This window comes from Hyperoodon ampullatus (genome assembly GCF_949752795.1).
Source record: "Hyperoodon ampullatus genome assembly, chromosome: 17".
Taxonomy (NCBI): Eukaryota; Metazoa; Chordata; class Mammalia; order Artiodactyla; family Ziphiidae; genus Hyperoodon; species Hyperoodon ampullatus.
The window spans coordinates 31,125,694-31,142,030 of record NC_136930.1 but is presented as its reverse complement, the minus strand read 5'-3'; the positions used below and the strand labels follow the sequence as shown (position 1 = coordinate 31,142,030).

The following is a 16,337-nucleotide window of genomic DNA, read 5'->3' as shown; positions in this document are numbered from 1 at the left end:
TGCATTTTATATGTGTGTATGTATAGTGTATACGTATGCGTGTATTTGTATATGTGTATACGTGGGTATACATACTGCATATATACAAACTATGCATTTTATATGTATGTGTGTATTGTCTATACTATATGGGTATATGTCTGTATGCATACTGCATATATACACGGCTGTATATTTTTGTATGTGTGTACTTATGTACGTGTGTGTGTATATACACACATCCCCTATGGATTCGGTTTGTCTGGAGAACCCTCACTGATACGGACACATGACAATTGAGCACCTGCTCTTTGCCAGCCAGGGAGCCAAACGCTTGTCCTTTCGGTGTCTCCCTTAAGTGTCACAAGTCCCGGGAGGGAAGGTGATGCCGCTCCTACCAGTTGAGGTGCCTCAGGGTCAGAGAGGTTCACAGGGCAGAGGGCTGGAGCCTGGTGGAGCCCAGGTGGAGTTCTAGCAGCAGTACAGCCTAGAGGTCCCACTTCCCCGGGTGCTTCTCATAAAGACACCGAGGGAGAGACGGGGTCTGAAGGAGGGGATGAGGACGCTTCCGTGGGTCCACAAGCCCAGACCAAGGCTGACTCGTCAACGATGTTAGAGGTCAGGACTGTGGTTACCCTGGGGGTGGGGTTACACAGAGCCATTCCCATTCTGAAAATGTATCCATTCTGCTCTTGTTTGTAGGTTTACCCCACCCCCCCAAATCTTTTAAAAATAGATTCTCTTGGTTGCTGGGAGCACACACGGGGAAGTTGTGTGTGAGGGGGTGTGATCCAGGGGACAGGGAGGATAAGCACCCCCACTCGTAGGGCCAGGAGTGGCTCAGCTTTCTGAGTTAAGGATGGCCCGCGAGGTCCCAGAGAGAAGGGTCCCTGCTCTGTCCCTGCTCCGTGCACCCCATTCCCAGCCTCAGAAGCCCAGAGCCATCCCCCCCCCCCCCAAACACTCACACACACCAGGGAGGAGAGCCAGTCACCCTGGCTCCGAGGCTCCAGCTCCAGCTCCAAGGCTCCGGGCACTAGGAGCTATTTTCAGCTTTCATGCCCTAGGACATGGCCAAAGCTACTGCCTCCGGAATATCTGTCTGTCTCTCGCCCGCCCTCCCTCCCTCCCTCCTCCGCCACTTCCCCTCCCGCTCCAGCTGTCCTGCCCTCCACCCTGCATTTCTACACAGGATGGCTCACAGACAGCTGCTCCCCGTGCCCACCCGCCACCATTCGATGGATGTCAAAGCAAGCCCTGGGGACTTCCCTGGAGGTCCAGCGATTAAGATTCCGAGCTTCCACTGCAGGGGGCGCGGGTTCGATCCCTGGTCAGGGAAGTAAGATCCCACATGCCACAGGGCATGGCCAAAAAAATAAATGAAAAAAAAATAAAGTTTAGTGATGAAATAGCCCTAGTGGTGCAAGGATGGGATGTATAGCTCTATGGTATAGAATAAGGTCCAGAACAGATATATGAGAACTTGATATGACAGAAAGTGGGGAAATTAAGGAGTTTTCAATAAGTGGCATTAGGACAATTGCATATCCATGTGGGAAAAAGTAAATTAGAAAAAAAAAAAGCAAGCCCTGGTCAGGTGCGGGGCCATTGGCACACGTTGTCGTGTGGAATGTTTTTCCTTATACTCCTCCCTCCCTCCTGTGTCACGGTCACTTCCTCCAGAACCTTCCTGGACTACCCTACACAAGCCCAGGGTGAGCCGTCACCTGCCCTGGATCTCCGGAATTCCAATCCCGGCCCACCCTTCCCCGCCAGGTAAAGAACTGTGCCTGGTCAATAAGACCGTAGAGGTCCTTGGCCATTGTTATTGCAGTTGGAATTGTTACTGTGTTTACATAGGGTGACCACCACCCGCCCCCAGTTTGCCCAGGACCGCGCAGGTTTGAGCGCTGGAACTGTGGGGAAACCCTCATTCCCGGGGAAGCCCAGAAGGCTGGTCAGCCTATTGAGGACGGATCTTTCACTTGATCTCCCAACCCCCGAGAGCCAGAAAGGGAATCTCCCCCCTCCTCCCACTGTAACCTTCATTCATTCACCCACTCATCCCTTTATTCAACTCCTTTATTCAGCAAGTATTTACGAAGCATCTACTACACATCAGACACTCTTCTAGGTGCTGGGGACAGTAGACTGAGAAGGTGTGATTTATTACGTGGGGATGAAGTCTCGCAGACCACTGCAGGGCAGGGGAGCTGGGAGAGGGAAGGGGCAGTTCTAAATGCAGGCTCCGACGGGACTGGGGCAGACCTTGCCCTGGGCCAGGCTGGTTGCTTCAACACAGCTGTCCTCACCCAGGGCCATCCTGCCCCCGCCTCACCCAGTTCTTCGGTGATGTCTGGGGAAAATCTGTGGTTGTCACAACTGTGGGGGAGGGGCCCCTGGAATCAAATGGGTGGGGCCAGGGATGCTGCTGAACCACACACAGTGTCCAGGAGGGGCCCCCAGCAGCGGATGACCCACCTCAAATAACCCCAGTGCCGTGGGGGAGACCCTGCACTAATATTATTCAGACCCGCTGGTGCCCCTAGATTCCTGCACAGGCAGGGACTCTAACCGGGTCACCTCTGTATCACAAGGTGACCTAGAGTGGGGCAGCCAGGAGGCCTGAGTATCGGGGGGTGAAATGACAAATCTCTGTGCCCACTCTCCCCACCACACCCCAGGGTCGATGGCCTCTATCTCCTCCCTGTGCAGGTAGCTTTTCCCTAAGCCATTTCTTCTTCTCAAGGTCCCTGTCGCAGGTTGGGTTCCCCGAAGATGACGTTGAGAGCAAGGATTGGAGTGCAGGTGGTTGATATGACACGTGCAGAGAACAGATACAGCTGCCATAGTGTCCCGCAATTCCACTCCTGGGCATAGATCTGGAGAAAACTCTAATTCAAAAATATACATACACCCCTGGGATTTCCCTGGTGGTCCAGTGGTTAAGACTCCGTGCTTCCAGTGCAGGGAGCATGGGCTCCATCTCTGGCCAGGGAACTAAGATCCCACATGCCGTGTGACAAAAAAAAAAAAAAAAAAAAAAAGAAAGAAAGAGAGAAAGAAAGAAAGAAAAAGAAAGAAAGAAAGAAAGAAAAAAGATGTATGCACCCCAATGTTCATTGCAGCACTATTTAAAACAGCCAAGACGTGGAAGATACCTAAATGTCCACTGATGAATGAATGGATAAAGAAGATGTGGTACATATATACAATGGAATATTATTCAGCCATAAAAAGAATGAAATAATGCTATTTGCAGCAACGTCGTGGATGGACCTAGAGATTATAATACGAAGTGAAGCAAGTCAGAAGAGAAAGACAAATATATGATCTCACGTCTATCTGAAGTCTAAAATATGACACAAATGAACTTGTCTACGAAACAAAAACAGACTCACAGACATAGAGAACAGACTGATACGGGTTTGGGTCTCTCGGGGCCTTGGCTGTTTTATCAGTTTATCAAGCCTCTCATGAACAATGCTTTTAAAGAGTCTGAAGAGTTACTACGATACAATTTGATTTGACAGCACTATCCCCAAAATTTAAAAACAATCTCAAAAGCAAGCCAATCCCCCACTCCTAGAAGAGTGAAACTAGGCACATTTTTGTGCCCAGAATCCAGTACAGAATTTGACCAAAGAACATAGCAGAAACTCAATGGCATTTGAGAGAAAGAGAAAGTCTCTTTGGTTTTAGCTTCACTAGGATGTCCATTAGTCTATGCTATTTATGTGAAATTTCTGACCTGCGAACTTCGAACCAGGAGGAATCTTTTAGCCTGACGTTGATTTGCCACTATGAATTTGCCATGTGCAGTGCACAGCCCTGAGCATCTATCACACGTGGACTCTTGAGTTATCCTTCCTCTTTGACGACCCTGTGCTTCACACTGCAGTACTGAACTGATTATGGGTTCTGTCCCTGACGTTGATTTGCCACTATGAATTTGCCATGTGCAGTGCACAGCCCTGAGCATCTATCACACATGGACTCTTGAGTTATCCTTCCTCTTTGATGACTCTGTGCTTCACACTGCAGTACTGAACTGATTATGGGTTCTGTCTAGTGACATTACACCTCCAGTTCTGATGCATAGATTTGACAGTCCTATGCGGCCATGGCCATTTTCACTGCCTCCTGCTATGGAACTGCATAGACCAAAGGCAGCTACCTTTAAGAGAACAGTTCTTTCTCCAACACAATTGACAAATCCAGCGTCAGCTTGGGTCCACATGTAAAGGGAGTCACTTGAGCCTACGGTAGACCATATGTGTCAATGCCGACAAGTTGTACAAAACAAGACAAGTCCTTACAATTGAGTCTTTGTCTCAGTCAAGCCTGCTTGGGAAAAACTGTATCTGAAGGGTAAGGCAAGGTGGACAGCTGCCTGAGACTTTTCTGCCCTGTAAACTCCTGCACACTCTCAAGTCAAGTGCCAGGTAAAGGTCTCTGTATACTAAAGACCCTCCAGGTGCCTTATTCATTCCGCTCCAGGTATTGCTCAGTCACCTGCAACTCCCTAATGCCCCTCTTCTTTATGTCAGACCTTTACTTAAGTGGCTCTAAAGAAACAGCCACTTTCCCGCACCAGAAGCTGCAGCCATCAGTCAAAATCAAAGTATCTTACGGCTGGTATAGTGGGTTGGATGGTGGCCCCCAAAAGGATATATCCATGTCCTCCTCCTTGACGGTTACCTCATTTGAAAAAAATGTTTTTGCTAATGTCATTAAGGATCTTGACATGGGATTTCCATCCTATATTATCTGGATGGGTCCTAAATACAATGACAATTGCCCTTATTATACAAGAACGGCAGAGGGACATTTGAGACAGACAAAAGAGAAGATACAGACACAGAAAGGGGGTGATGTGAAGACAGAGACAAAAACTGAGTGATGTGGCCTCAAGCCAAGGAAACTGGCAACCACCAGAAGCTGAAAAAGGCAAGGGATAGAATCTCCCCTAAAGCATCTGTAGGAAGGGCAGCCTTGCTGACACCTTGATATCAGACTTCTGGCCTCTACAACTGTGAAATTGTAAATTTCTATTGTGTTAAGCCTCCAAGTTTGTGGTAGTCTGTTACAACAAGCACGGGAGAATAATATAGCATGTCTTAAACCTTTGCTACGCTTCAGCAGTTTACTGCACAAACTTAAATATTTTCAAACAGTCAAAGGTCCCCCAACATTCCACCATACATTAAAGACCAAGGCACTGGACTACCTTCCTTGGCAGTACCAAAATATTTTCCACATGGACATTTTCCTCAAGTGTCTGCTCCTTTCTTTTTATTTCTCAGTGTTCCCAGGTAATGCACTAAATGTTAGGGCCTTTTAATTACCTTACAGCAAGTACAATGCCTTAATTCCATTTGGTTTGGCATAAATTAGGAACTAAGAGAAAAGATGCAGGGCCCAATATTCCTGTTACTGTTGATAACCCTGGCTTCATAATCCAGTTTGAATGAAATGATCACATAACTGAACCCCAGAATTGGGCAGATTTACTAACTAGTAATACACAGAATGAGACAAACAGAAGACACTCACTTACACTCTCAAGGGAGAGAACAGAATTAGTCAAGGCAAGCATGCTCACTTAATTCTTTTCAAGCTTTCTATATACGTCACTTGATCACCCTGGGGCAGAGTCAGTAAAGAAGCAGCACTGAAATGACCCTAAGAGTTCTCTTGACAGGACTGAAACATCAGGAGCAGGAAAGGAACATTCCCACACACCCCACCACCACCACCCCCAGCAGTAAAAAATGATCATCCACATTGACAATGTAAAAGAAATCAGAAACTACCCTAACTGTGATTTACTCTTAGTATACCTACAGCTAATCAGGAGCCTTGTGCAAAAACATCTTGACTGGGCTTCCCTGGTGGCGCAGTGGTTGAGAGTCCGCCTGCCAATGCAGGGGACACGGGTTCGTGCCCCGGTCCGGGAAGATCCCACATGCCGCGGAGCGGCTAGGCCCGTGAGCCATGGCCGCTGAGCCTGCGCGTCCGGAGCCTGTGCTCCGCAACGGGAGAGGCCACAACAGTGAGAGGCCTGCGTACCGCCAAAAAAAAAAAAAAAAAAAGAAAAAAAAGCATCTTGATTAGTTGCTAATAAAACTCTTTAGAAGCAGAACCCTTCACATGCCTCAAAGGGAAGATGCAGACCTGTGTGCTTCAGGATTTTCTCACCAAAACCCCACACAACTTCTTTACTATTCCAAGCAAGTATGGCCTAGCCCTACCCTCATCCCTGTTTTTCTTGGTGTAGTAATAAAGAAACATAGATGGAAATAAAGAGATAGGTAGAAAGATATAAAATAGTGGGGAAAATAATATAAGTCAAGTCAAGTACCACCACCATTTACTAGAAGTGAACTTTCAGCACCAACATTAATATTTTTTCCTGTTATATCTGTAAATGATAATAACTAATATGTACATAACAATTTTCCATTTACTCAAATCTCATTTTTATAACTAACTACTTCACAACAAGTAACATGCTAAGGCAACATCGATAGATGAAAAAAGGTAGTCCCTGGCCCCAAGGAATGTTGCCCAGGAGAAGACAGAGATATGGAAAAAATACAATTACAATACAGGGTAGCGAGTGCAGCAATCAGGCATGCAGAAGTGCAAGGGTAGCAAAAAGGAGCGTGTGATCACAACACTAAAAAGAAGACTGCACAAAGGACAATAATATGTAAACTGAGGTTTGAAAAATGAAGTGGGTTTCCCAGGTGCCCCATAGGGAGAAAGGAATTCTTGGAGGAGGGAAAAGCATAAATGAAGACAGTGAGTTTTTCCTATAATCCAGAAGTGAAGTAGGCAATGGCGGGGGAAATGACTGGACACAGGCATCATGAATACTTGCGTGTCTGCATTTTAGCAAGTCCATTCTAAAGGAAACTTTGAGGATCAACTCGGGGGTGGGGGACCGCGGGGGGACAGAACTAGTCATTCCTGACAGAAACACTGGAACCACTTTCTACCAACCCACCAAAAAAATGACTGCAAAGGCAACATGGTATCACAGAAAGGGCTTGTTTTTTTGTTTCTTTGTTTTTAGTTCATTAGGCCTCACTTAAAATTCTGATTCCACAATGCACTTGCTTTGGCATCTTGAGCAACACTCATAACCTCTGCAAGTTTCAGTATAGTAAGTTTATGTGATTACCTTCATCTGTAATATCCCTGCGTTGCAATCTTAATGGAAACTCAAGTTCAGGTCAAAGACAAGTTTCTCTGTGACTTCTCCTCTGAATTGATTCAAAAGCTGTCTCTTCTGTCCTCATTTGGCTTCTCTTATGGAATCTCATAAGAACTTCTATGACATCTTTGTTTTTTTTTTGTTGTTGTTGTTGTCTGTTTTTTTTTTTAATGGAAGTATAGTTGATTTACAATGTTGTGTTACTTTCAGGTGTACAGAACAGTGATTCCTTTTTCACATTCTTTTCCCTTATAAGTTATTACAAAATATTGAGTAGCGTTCCATATGCCGTAGAGGAGATCCTTGTTGTATCTATTCTATGCCTTCTTTGAATGACCGTAGCACTTGTTGTCTGTATCATTTTTATGTCTGTGGTTGCTTTGAAAATGAAAATTTTCTATTTGTTCAAGTCCTGGTCCTTCCTTAAAACTGGGTTCATTTATCTATTTCATATTTATTGACTACATCTTAGACACCGTGTTAACTGCTGGTTCTAGATGTTAGTAAAATATAGACCTTCCTGCTCAAAAGGTCACAGTATTTGTGGGAAAACAAAAAAATGAACCACCTATGTCTCAAAGAGCTTTGCACTTCCCAAAGAGAACACACCTAGTAGGTACGATAAACACGTGTATCATACGTAAATGTATAAATAGTTAATGGGATTAAAAACTAGACATAACTGCTTTTCAATTCCGAGGAAATGATGATTATATTTCACCAGGAGCTCGATACCACTCTGAGAATGAGGGCTTAACCCCCGACCTGACTCACTGCAGCGCTTTCCCATATAAAAATACACAAGTCTGTACACACACTCTAGAAAAAGGCTTATCTGGCATGAATTTCAGATAGCAGGAAGAAAAATTCAAGAGGTTCAGAGAAGCATCCAGAAGCTTACATAATTATCTGGCACTAATACAACTTGCTTGACAGAAAAATAGAGCTGTAAATCTCACAAAATTAGATGACTTTTCAAGAATTTCAAAACCTCTTGCTATTAATTGGAAATCCTAGAAGAATAGCTTCTTTTAAAGTGGAATGATAATATGCTTTACAGCTTAATAGCCAGCAGCCTAGGTTTTGGCTAAGTGAGCTTCAGGAAAGAAGGAAACTTGTGGTTTAGCTCCATTTTCTTTGCAACCTCTGGTTCCAAACATCTACTTCTGTGCTCAGTCATCTTATCATCTATAAAATGGAGGCAACTCTAAGAAAACAGTTACAGAGATGTTGCACAGTTTCATGTGTCATTGTCTTCATTTGTTTCAGAGTACCAATAACATCTAAGCTACTACTGAAAGAGTGCAATGTTATTTGGGGTCATCTAGTGCAGCTTTGTCAAAGGAAAGGAAAGGAAAGGGGCCTAGAATAACTATAATTTTCCCAAGAGGACACAATTATTTTATGGTAAATCTGGGACAAGAACCCTGATCTCTTTGATCCCATTCCATTGTTCTTTCATTGGGTTCTGAACAACCCAGAGAAATAAAGAGAAATAAAACTCCTCTGTGCTATGCCACTGGTACAGGACATGGCAAGATTGGAATTGGAGCACTACACATTAAGAGGTAACTGGGAAATTCTTCAAACTAATTGAGATATACACCAGGTACACAGAAAACAGCATGTTTTCTGAAGATGATTCTGTGGCATGAACAGAACTGGTAACTGAAGGTGTGTGTGGACTGCAGTTCCAAACAGGATGGGTGAATTCTTGTTTTCTGGCAGCTTGAAGACTCCACCCCAATATACACATTAAAATAAAATTAACATTTCAACTGGGTCATATTTAATTCAGCAAAATAGTCCATGTATCATTTAAGTTGTCACTTACTTTTTAACTTGATTTTTAAGTCCTAAAAGTCTTTCCAAACACAAAACAGAGGTTGCAAAATGGTATACGGGAAGCTGCAGAGATGAAATAAACATATTTCATTCAGCATAAACATGAATATACAAACAACTTCTTCATAGCTGAAAGTGTCCAAATCCACTGTCTTCATTTTGTAGTCAAGGCTTCGGGAAAAATATGCTAATGGATTCCTAATTACCCAAATGCTCCATATCTGTGTCAGTAAGTATCATTATATATTATGGAAATTTTTCTCAGTGACAGAGAAAGATATCCTGGCTGAACATCCCCCTGCCCGTGACACACAGATGATGGCCTCCAGCTACCTTGAAGGCGTTGGAGCCCACTTTATCCGTTACTAATATTAATGGAGGACAAAACTTCATATTCCGTTTGCTCTGTATTTGTTACATCACTTCTTCCCTTCATTAAAATGGACGGCCCATAATTCAGTCTGTAGTGTGTGTATCATTGGAAAGTGAACAAATTTTTGTTGGTTTTATTAATGTCATAGGTTTCTAGGGAGGGTCTACTCAATAACTAAGTCTAGTTTCACAGTTACAAATAAATTATGATGTAACTTTGAATAAATTAAGCTCATCATAAAGGAAGGATACTGATAGTTGCTACTACCCCTTCCTTGAGGGGCTCTTCTAAAGCACTAAATAAAGTAACAGAGGTGTATATGCGTGCATATATTCTCAATGATATTTGTACACACTTGAAAAGAACTCTACAGAATGCATTATAAAACTCTTCATGCTGTGTGTCCCTGTTCCCAGCTCTCTCATTGAAACTACTTAAATGGTCCTTCCCTCGTGGCGTAGTGGTTGGGAGTCCACCTGCCGAGGCAGGGGACACAGGTTCGTGCCCCGGTCCAGGAAGATCCCAAATGCCGCGGAGCGGCTGGGCCCGTGAGCCATGGCCGCTTATCCTGCGCGTCTGGGGCCTGTGCTCCGCAACTGGAGAGGCCACAGCAGTGAGAGGCCCGCGTACTGCAAAAAAAAAAAAAAAAAAACCTACTTAAATGAACAAAATCGTATCTATTAGGATAGCTATCAGAGTACTCCAAATATTACTTCTTGCAGTACCCTGTCCCAAGCCTTTGCCTTCCTCTTCCCATTAGTCCTCAATTCAGAAACCACGGAGATTTGTTCATTAATTTATGAACATATTTCTTCCTTCAGCCAAGAAAATTGATTGATCCTTTACCAATTTTCAGGCACCATTCTTCAGTATGCTTCATAGGCATGTTCAGGAAACACAGCAGTGATGAACACAGATGAATATACCCTCTCTCGAGATGAGGGGGGAGGCAAAAGTAAAGAAGCAAATATAAAATCATAAGTATAAATATGTAAATAGAAATGAAATACATGGATAGAATAACTAGTATATCAGGGAAGTGCTGGAGAAAACCAGCAAGCAGGGAAGGGAGATGGAGATTGTTAGCTGCTAGGAGGAGGCTGCGATCTGAAACTAAGTGATCACTGAGGGCTTTCTGGGGAAGATAAAATTTAAGAGGGAGCAAGGAGCATATCTGGGAAGTGAAGAGTACAAGTAGAGGGAACAGTCACATGGAAAGCCAATGAGGCAAGAGTGGGCTTGGAGTATCCAAGGAGCAGAAAGGATGTCAGTGTGTGGGAAACCGAGCGAGCAAAGTGCAGAGGAGAAGGAAACAGTCAGACACGAAACAGAGGCCCACATCTCTAGGGCTGTGGAGGCACTTTGAGGACTTTGCTTTTCCTGTGAAGAAGCCATTGAAGAGATTTGAGTGACATGATCTGACTTATGTTTTAACAGGATCTCTCTGGATGCCATGTTGATTAGAGAGTGGAGGAGAGTAAGGACAAGCCCCAGAAGACCAATAGTTGATTCAAAGAAGTGATTACTCAAACATGGTCCCCCTCCTCAGTGAGGACACAGAGCAGGAACCGGCAAATAATGGTCACAAATCAAATCAGGCTCTCAGCCTGGATCTCTGGGACTGTGAGCTAATAATGGTTCTCACGTTTAGAAAGGTTGTTGAAGAAGAAAGAGGAGGAGAAGCTACAGAAGCTGTATATGGCCCACAGAGCCTAAGATATTTAAAATCCAGAAAACGCTTTCCAACACCTGATGTAAAGCAGGTGGCTGGTAGGAGGTGCTCAACAAAATTTGGAAGTTAGTTCCTGAAAACACTGTAAAGTAATAGGTGTCAAGAAACATTTATCCCTTCACCCTTAACCTTCACAAATGATGCCATTTCCACTGAGGTATTGAAAAATATATTATGACTTTCAAAACAATAAAACAGAGGGCATTTTCTCACATAAGCAAGGTCATAAACAACTGTCAAGTAAAGTTGAAATAGCAACAAATCAAATAATAACAAAAACATATTTATAGATTTTTAAGCCTTAATAAGCATTTTCATGTTCATTCTCTAATTTAATCCTCAAATCAACTCCATGAGACAGTTATTATTTTCCCATTAGAAATGACCACATATTAAATCCTCAGTGATTGCTCAAGAAAAGCTGAAATCTTGAGTTTTACATCTATTAATGCCAAGGTTGGTTTTTTTCCCATGGGAACATTGGATGCTAAAATCAACAGGGATTTTCAGCTCAAGACGGCACACTAGGAAACATATTTACTTTCTGTTCCTCCTGAAACCATATTTAAATAAAACTGTAGAAATACCAAAATTAATCAACCAATAAAGGCCAAGACATTTTGGAAGCCATCAACCACAGAAAGATTTCAACACGTTTCGAGAAGGCAAACAATGAAATGGAGGAGCCATGAATAAAATAATGAAGAAAAGACTAACCCTAAGTAAGGTCTGCACAAAGCCAGTCAGCTTTTGCTGAGCTCTGGTTATAGTAAAGGGCAGAGGAAAGAAGAGGGGCTGAAAACAAGGAGACAAAAGTCATTTTAGGAAAAAAAGGTCATTTAATGAGCTCCAGGGAACACTCAGCCTGCTGCCATACTCACTCATGAATTACAATGGATTGTTGGTAAGCAAGACAAGAAAACAGGGAAGAAACAAAACAAACAAAAATCAAGACATTGTTTCTTACTGAACCCTTCTCAAATGAGATCGAGGAATTATGCTTCAATGCCACAGCTGTAAATCATTTCTGCTCTTGGAGAGGTTAGAAAGGGCTGATAATATTTACCCTTTTTTTTCAGACAATTTAGGTCTGAGCAAAAGCTTTTGTGTCCTCCAACCCCAAAGTTTATTGGGGATGGCAGTCCAAATTTGCTGTGACATACCATAAAAAGAATCTCATGAGCAGAGGGTCCAACTAATTTTGGAATATATGAATTATGCCCAGTGTTATTTTCAATAGATTTTCAACAAAAATATAGAAATACATTCTTACTGATCTATATGATTCTGGGTTCTGAAACTTCTACATGTCACATGTGTGATACATAACACACAATGTCAGCCCCAGGAGAGAGAAAACACTCCAATGAAGCAAGCCAAAGAAACAAGTTTTAAACAAGGTCAAGTGATGTGTAGGCCAGGATTGTTCAACTCTTTCCTGTCATGCTGAAGCTTCCAGCTCCTGAATAACAACACATGTTTCCCTTGTCCTAGACACCCAAGAGTATGTCTCCTCTCGTAGGCATAAGAATCTCTAGAGTTACATATGTGAACTAAAGAGTGGACCCAGCTGGCATACAACACAATGACCAAATTGTGTTGATCGTACTTTAAACCAATACATCGCTCCACACTGAAGTTGCAATAAATGATATATTTGCTTTCTAGACATGAATGAGATACCTTGCTGGATATACTCCAGGAAGGCCAGAGAAACTGGCTTCTAATCCATATGGAACAATTCACTGGTGAATTTCTTTCAGGATAGCCCATGATTTATCTAGAATATAATCTTTACATATCTGGATCCTTCAAACTAGACAAAGGGAAAATCCGGGCTTCATGCCTCAATTAGAAATGTGGAATGGTGCTATGCTGATAACTGGTGGTCCCTGACCTGTATCTTCTGAGATTAGAACACAGTGTGGTGGATGACCAGTTCATGCGTTGAACAAAAGAAGACCTCCTACAGGGCAGTGCAGCTATTTGTTACAGCTATGGCACTTAGGGCTAAGTACCATAAGGACTACAAGAAAAAAAGAAAAACAAGTAACACATGAAGTATATATGATAAGGAGGCACCACAGTCCAGAGCACGAGCTCTGGAATCACACAGGTTTGCTTCGAATCCCGGCTAAGCCACTACCATCTGCATACCCTGGAGAACAGTCCAAAGTTTATATATTGTTTTAGCAAATTTCAAAAAAGAAGTGAAGAAAGAACCTACCTGCCAGGAAGGGACATTGTGGGGTGCAGCATCCAGTCGGATCAGGGCTCTGCATCTCCTGCTCACAAACCTTCGCCACCTAGCTCATGGTGATGCTGGCAGCTGAGCAGCCCTGGAGAAGGCGATCCTGTCTCCAGGCCTCGCAGAGAAGCTGGGGAGGTCCCCGGAGGACGTGGCCCACACCCTGGCAAGCTCTGGGTGCCTCCTGCCCTCAGCTCTGAGCAGGCTCTGGCCTATGGGCCCAGTGGTGGGGAAGGGCTGGCCGATACATACGCAGCGCTGAGGAGCCTGCAGAGCCGGTGCCCAGGCAGGGTGAGCTCTGGAGGAGAAGGCTTCCACAGTCCCCAACAGTCTCCGCATGGTGGCCCATCCGGTGCCAAACACCTGCCACCCACAGCGAGAAGTCCCAGCCGCTATAAAGTCCAGAAGGGGTCAGGCTCTTTGCCCTTGGGCCGGGTATCTCCAGGGGCTGGGCATCTCCAGGGGCTGGGCTTGCGTGGGGCCCCCAGCCCACCCCCTGACCCGCCCGCCCTTTCTCTGTGACACGTACAATGGAATGTCAAGACCCAGGTTGAGCCGTCCAGTGTCCAGTGCGTGCTAGACCTCGAGCAGTGGTAGAAGGTAGGGAGAAGCTCTCCCACTTTCACTCTCTTTTCTCAGATCAGGCAGGCAGCACAGGCGAGGAAGAGAGGAGGTTGCGGTGCGCAGGCGGCTGCAGAGACCTCAGGCCTCAGCCAGATCGCGAGAATTTGGTGCCTGTTTTTTGTTGGTTGGGTTTTCTGGCCTGTGATTGGGCCCCGGCCCCGCGTGGGTGAACCCGGCTGTTGCTGGTCGGCCGACCTTGGCAGGACCCCGGCGGCGCCGTACTCGGCTGGCCTCCAGGGGGATAGGGGCCCCCGCTGGCCCGAGTGCGGGCGGGACGTCGGCTTATAGAAAAAGGTTACCTAAAGGGCTCCGCTGGCACGAACACGTGGAGAGCCGCGGGAGCACTGACGCCCAGTTGTCCCACGAGAGCACCGCTGCCGTCACCCGTGCAGTAGCAGGCTCCATCGCACGCCCGAGCCGGGCCACGGTGTCTCGCGCGGCTAGGTACCCGAAGCAGCCCTAGCCCGGAGCGGACCATCCCCAGCTGGGGGCCTTAGGGGGGAAACGCGAGGCCCGGAAGTGGAAGGGCGCAGGCCAGGTCACAATCCAGGGTCCCCTTCCTCCGCGTCCCGGGGCCGGACGGAGGGATGAGGCAGGGGGGTCCCGGGCAGCGCCGTTGCTGCTCCCCGCGCCGCCCGCAGCCACGGACACGGGGGAAGAGGACGGCGCCCGCAGAGTTCACAAAGCCCCGAGCCAAAAAGACGAAGCCCAGTGCCGCGGGCGCTCAGCGCGAAACTGAGGCCGGCGTTGGTGGCCCAGGCCATGGAACCGGTGGCGGCCGAGGCCCCGGGCGAGAGGTCTACCTGGCGCGGCGGCGGCCGGAGGGCGGCGGCGGGTCGGCGCGGCCGCGCTACAGCCTTTTGGCGGAGATCGGGCACGGCAACTACGGCGTGGTGTACGAGGCAGTGGCCGGGAGCACCGGGGCCCGGGTGGCGGTTAAGAAGATCCGTTGCGACGCCCCCGAGAACGTGGAGCTGGCGCTGGCCGAATTCTGGGCCCTGACCAGCCTCAAGCGGGGCCACCAAAACGTCGTGCAGTTTGAGGAGTGCGTCCTGCAGCGCAACGGGCTAGCCCAGCGCATGAGCCACGGCAACAAGAGCTCACAGCTTTACCTGCGCCTGGTGGAAACCTCGCTCAAAGGAGAAAGGATCCTGCGTTATGCTGAGGAGCCCTGCTATCTCTGGTTTGTCATGGAGTTCTGTGAAGGTGGAGACCTGAATCAGTATGTCCTGTCCCGGAGGCCGGACCCAGCCACCAACAAGAGCTTCATGCTACAGCTCACGAGCGCCATTGCCTTCCTGCACAAAAACCACATCGTGCACAGGGACCTAAAGCCAGAAAACATCCTCATCACAGAGCGGTCTGGCACCCCCATCCTCAAGGTGGCAGACTTTGGACTAAGCAAGGTCTGTGCTGGGCTGGCTCCCCGAGGTAAAGAGGGCAATCAAGACAACAAAAATGTGAATGTGAATAAATACTGGCTGTCCTCAGCCTGCGGCTCAGACTTCTACATGGCCCCTGAAGTCTGGGAGGGACACTACACAGCCAAGGCTGACATCTTTGCCCTGGGCATTATCATCTGGGCAATGATAGAAAGAATCACTTTCATTGACCCTGAGACCAAGAAGGAGCTCCTGGGGACCTATATCAAACAGGGGACTGAGATCGTCCCTGTTGGTCAGGCGCTGCTACAAAACCCAAAGATGGAGTTGCACATCCCCCAGAAACGCAGGACTTCCATGTCTGAGGGGATCAAGCAGCTCTTGAAAGATATGTTAGCTGCTAACCCACAGGACCGGCCTGATGCCTTTGAACTTGAAACCAGAATGGACCAGGTCACACGGGCTGCTTAAAATTCAGGGAAAAAATAAATCTTGGGTGTTTTTAAACTACGTGAGTGTACTTCTTTTTGTTCTGCATGCACACTTCCTGGACTACTGGATTCTTCAATCTGAGCCCAGGGAGGCGGGGGGTATGGACTTGGGGGCAAATGCAGGGTTGAAGAGAACTAAGTGCTGGTTACCAAAGATTCCTCCCAAGTCTTAATGAGGAGATGTGGGATTATCTGAGTGCAAATGACAAAGTCTAGGGAAGTTTTGAGTAGACATTGCATTTGAGCTGAAAAACAAACAAACAAACAAAAAGCCTTCCTAGGCTTTCATTTTCCATTCTGCCCCTCTTTTCCCCAAGCCCCCCATTTACGGCTTCAGGTGTCATCGGTGCTTCAGCAGGCAGCACCTCTGACACCAAAGCTATGGACACCACACCTCCTTCTCAGGCTGTCATTTTCCAGTCTGCCCCGTCTCCAAGTAGA

The 16,337-nt window shown here is 46.2% G+C and overlaps 1 pseudogene across 1 annotated transcript; it reads left to right on the top strand.

Annotated features, from left to right (window-relative positions):
* The first annotated feature begins 268 nt into the window (after positions 1-268).
* Positions 269-15,876, top strand: LOC307065325 (serine/threonine-protein kinase 35-like; annotated as a pseudogene). Its single transcript has 5 exons — positions 269-324; positions 1,663-1,755; positions 4,480-4,617; positions 13,594-13,834; positions 14,269-15,876. The product of its transcript is annotated as a serine/threonine-protein kinase 35-like (transcript).
* Positions 15,877-16,337: the final 461 nt, after the last annotated feature.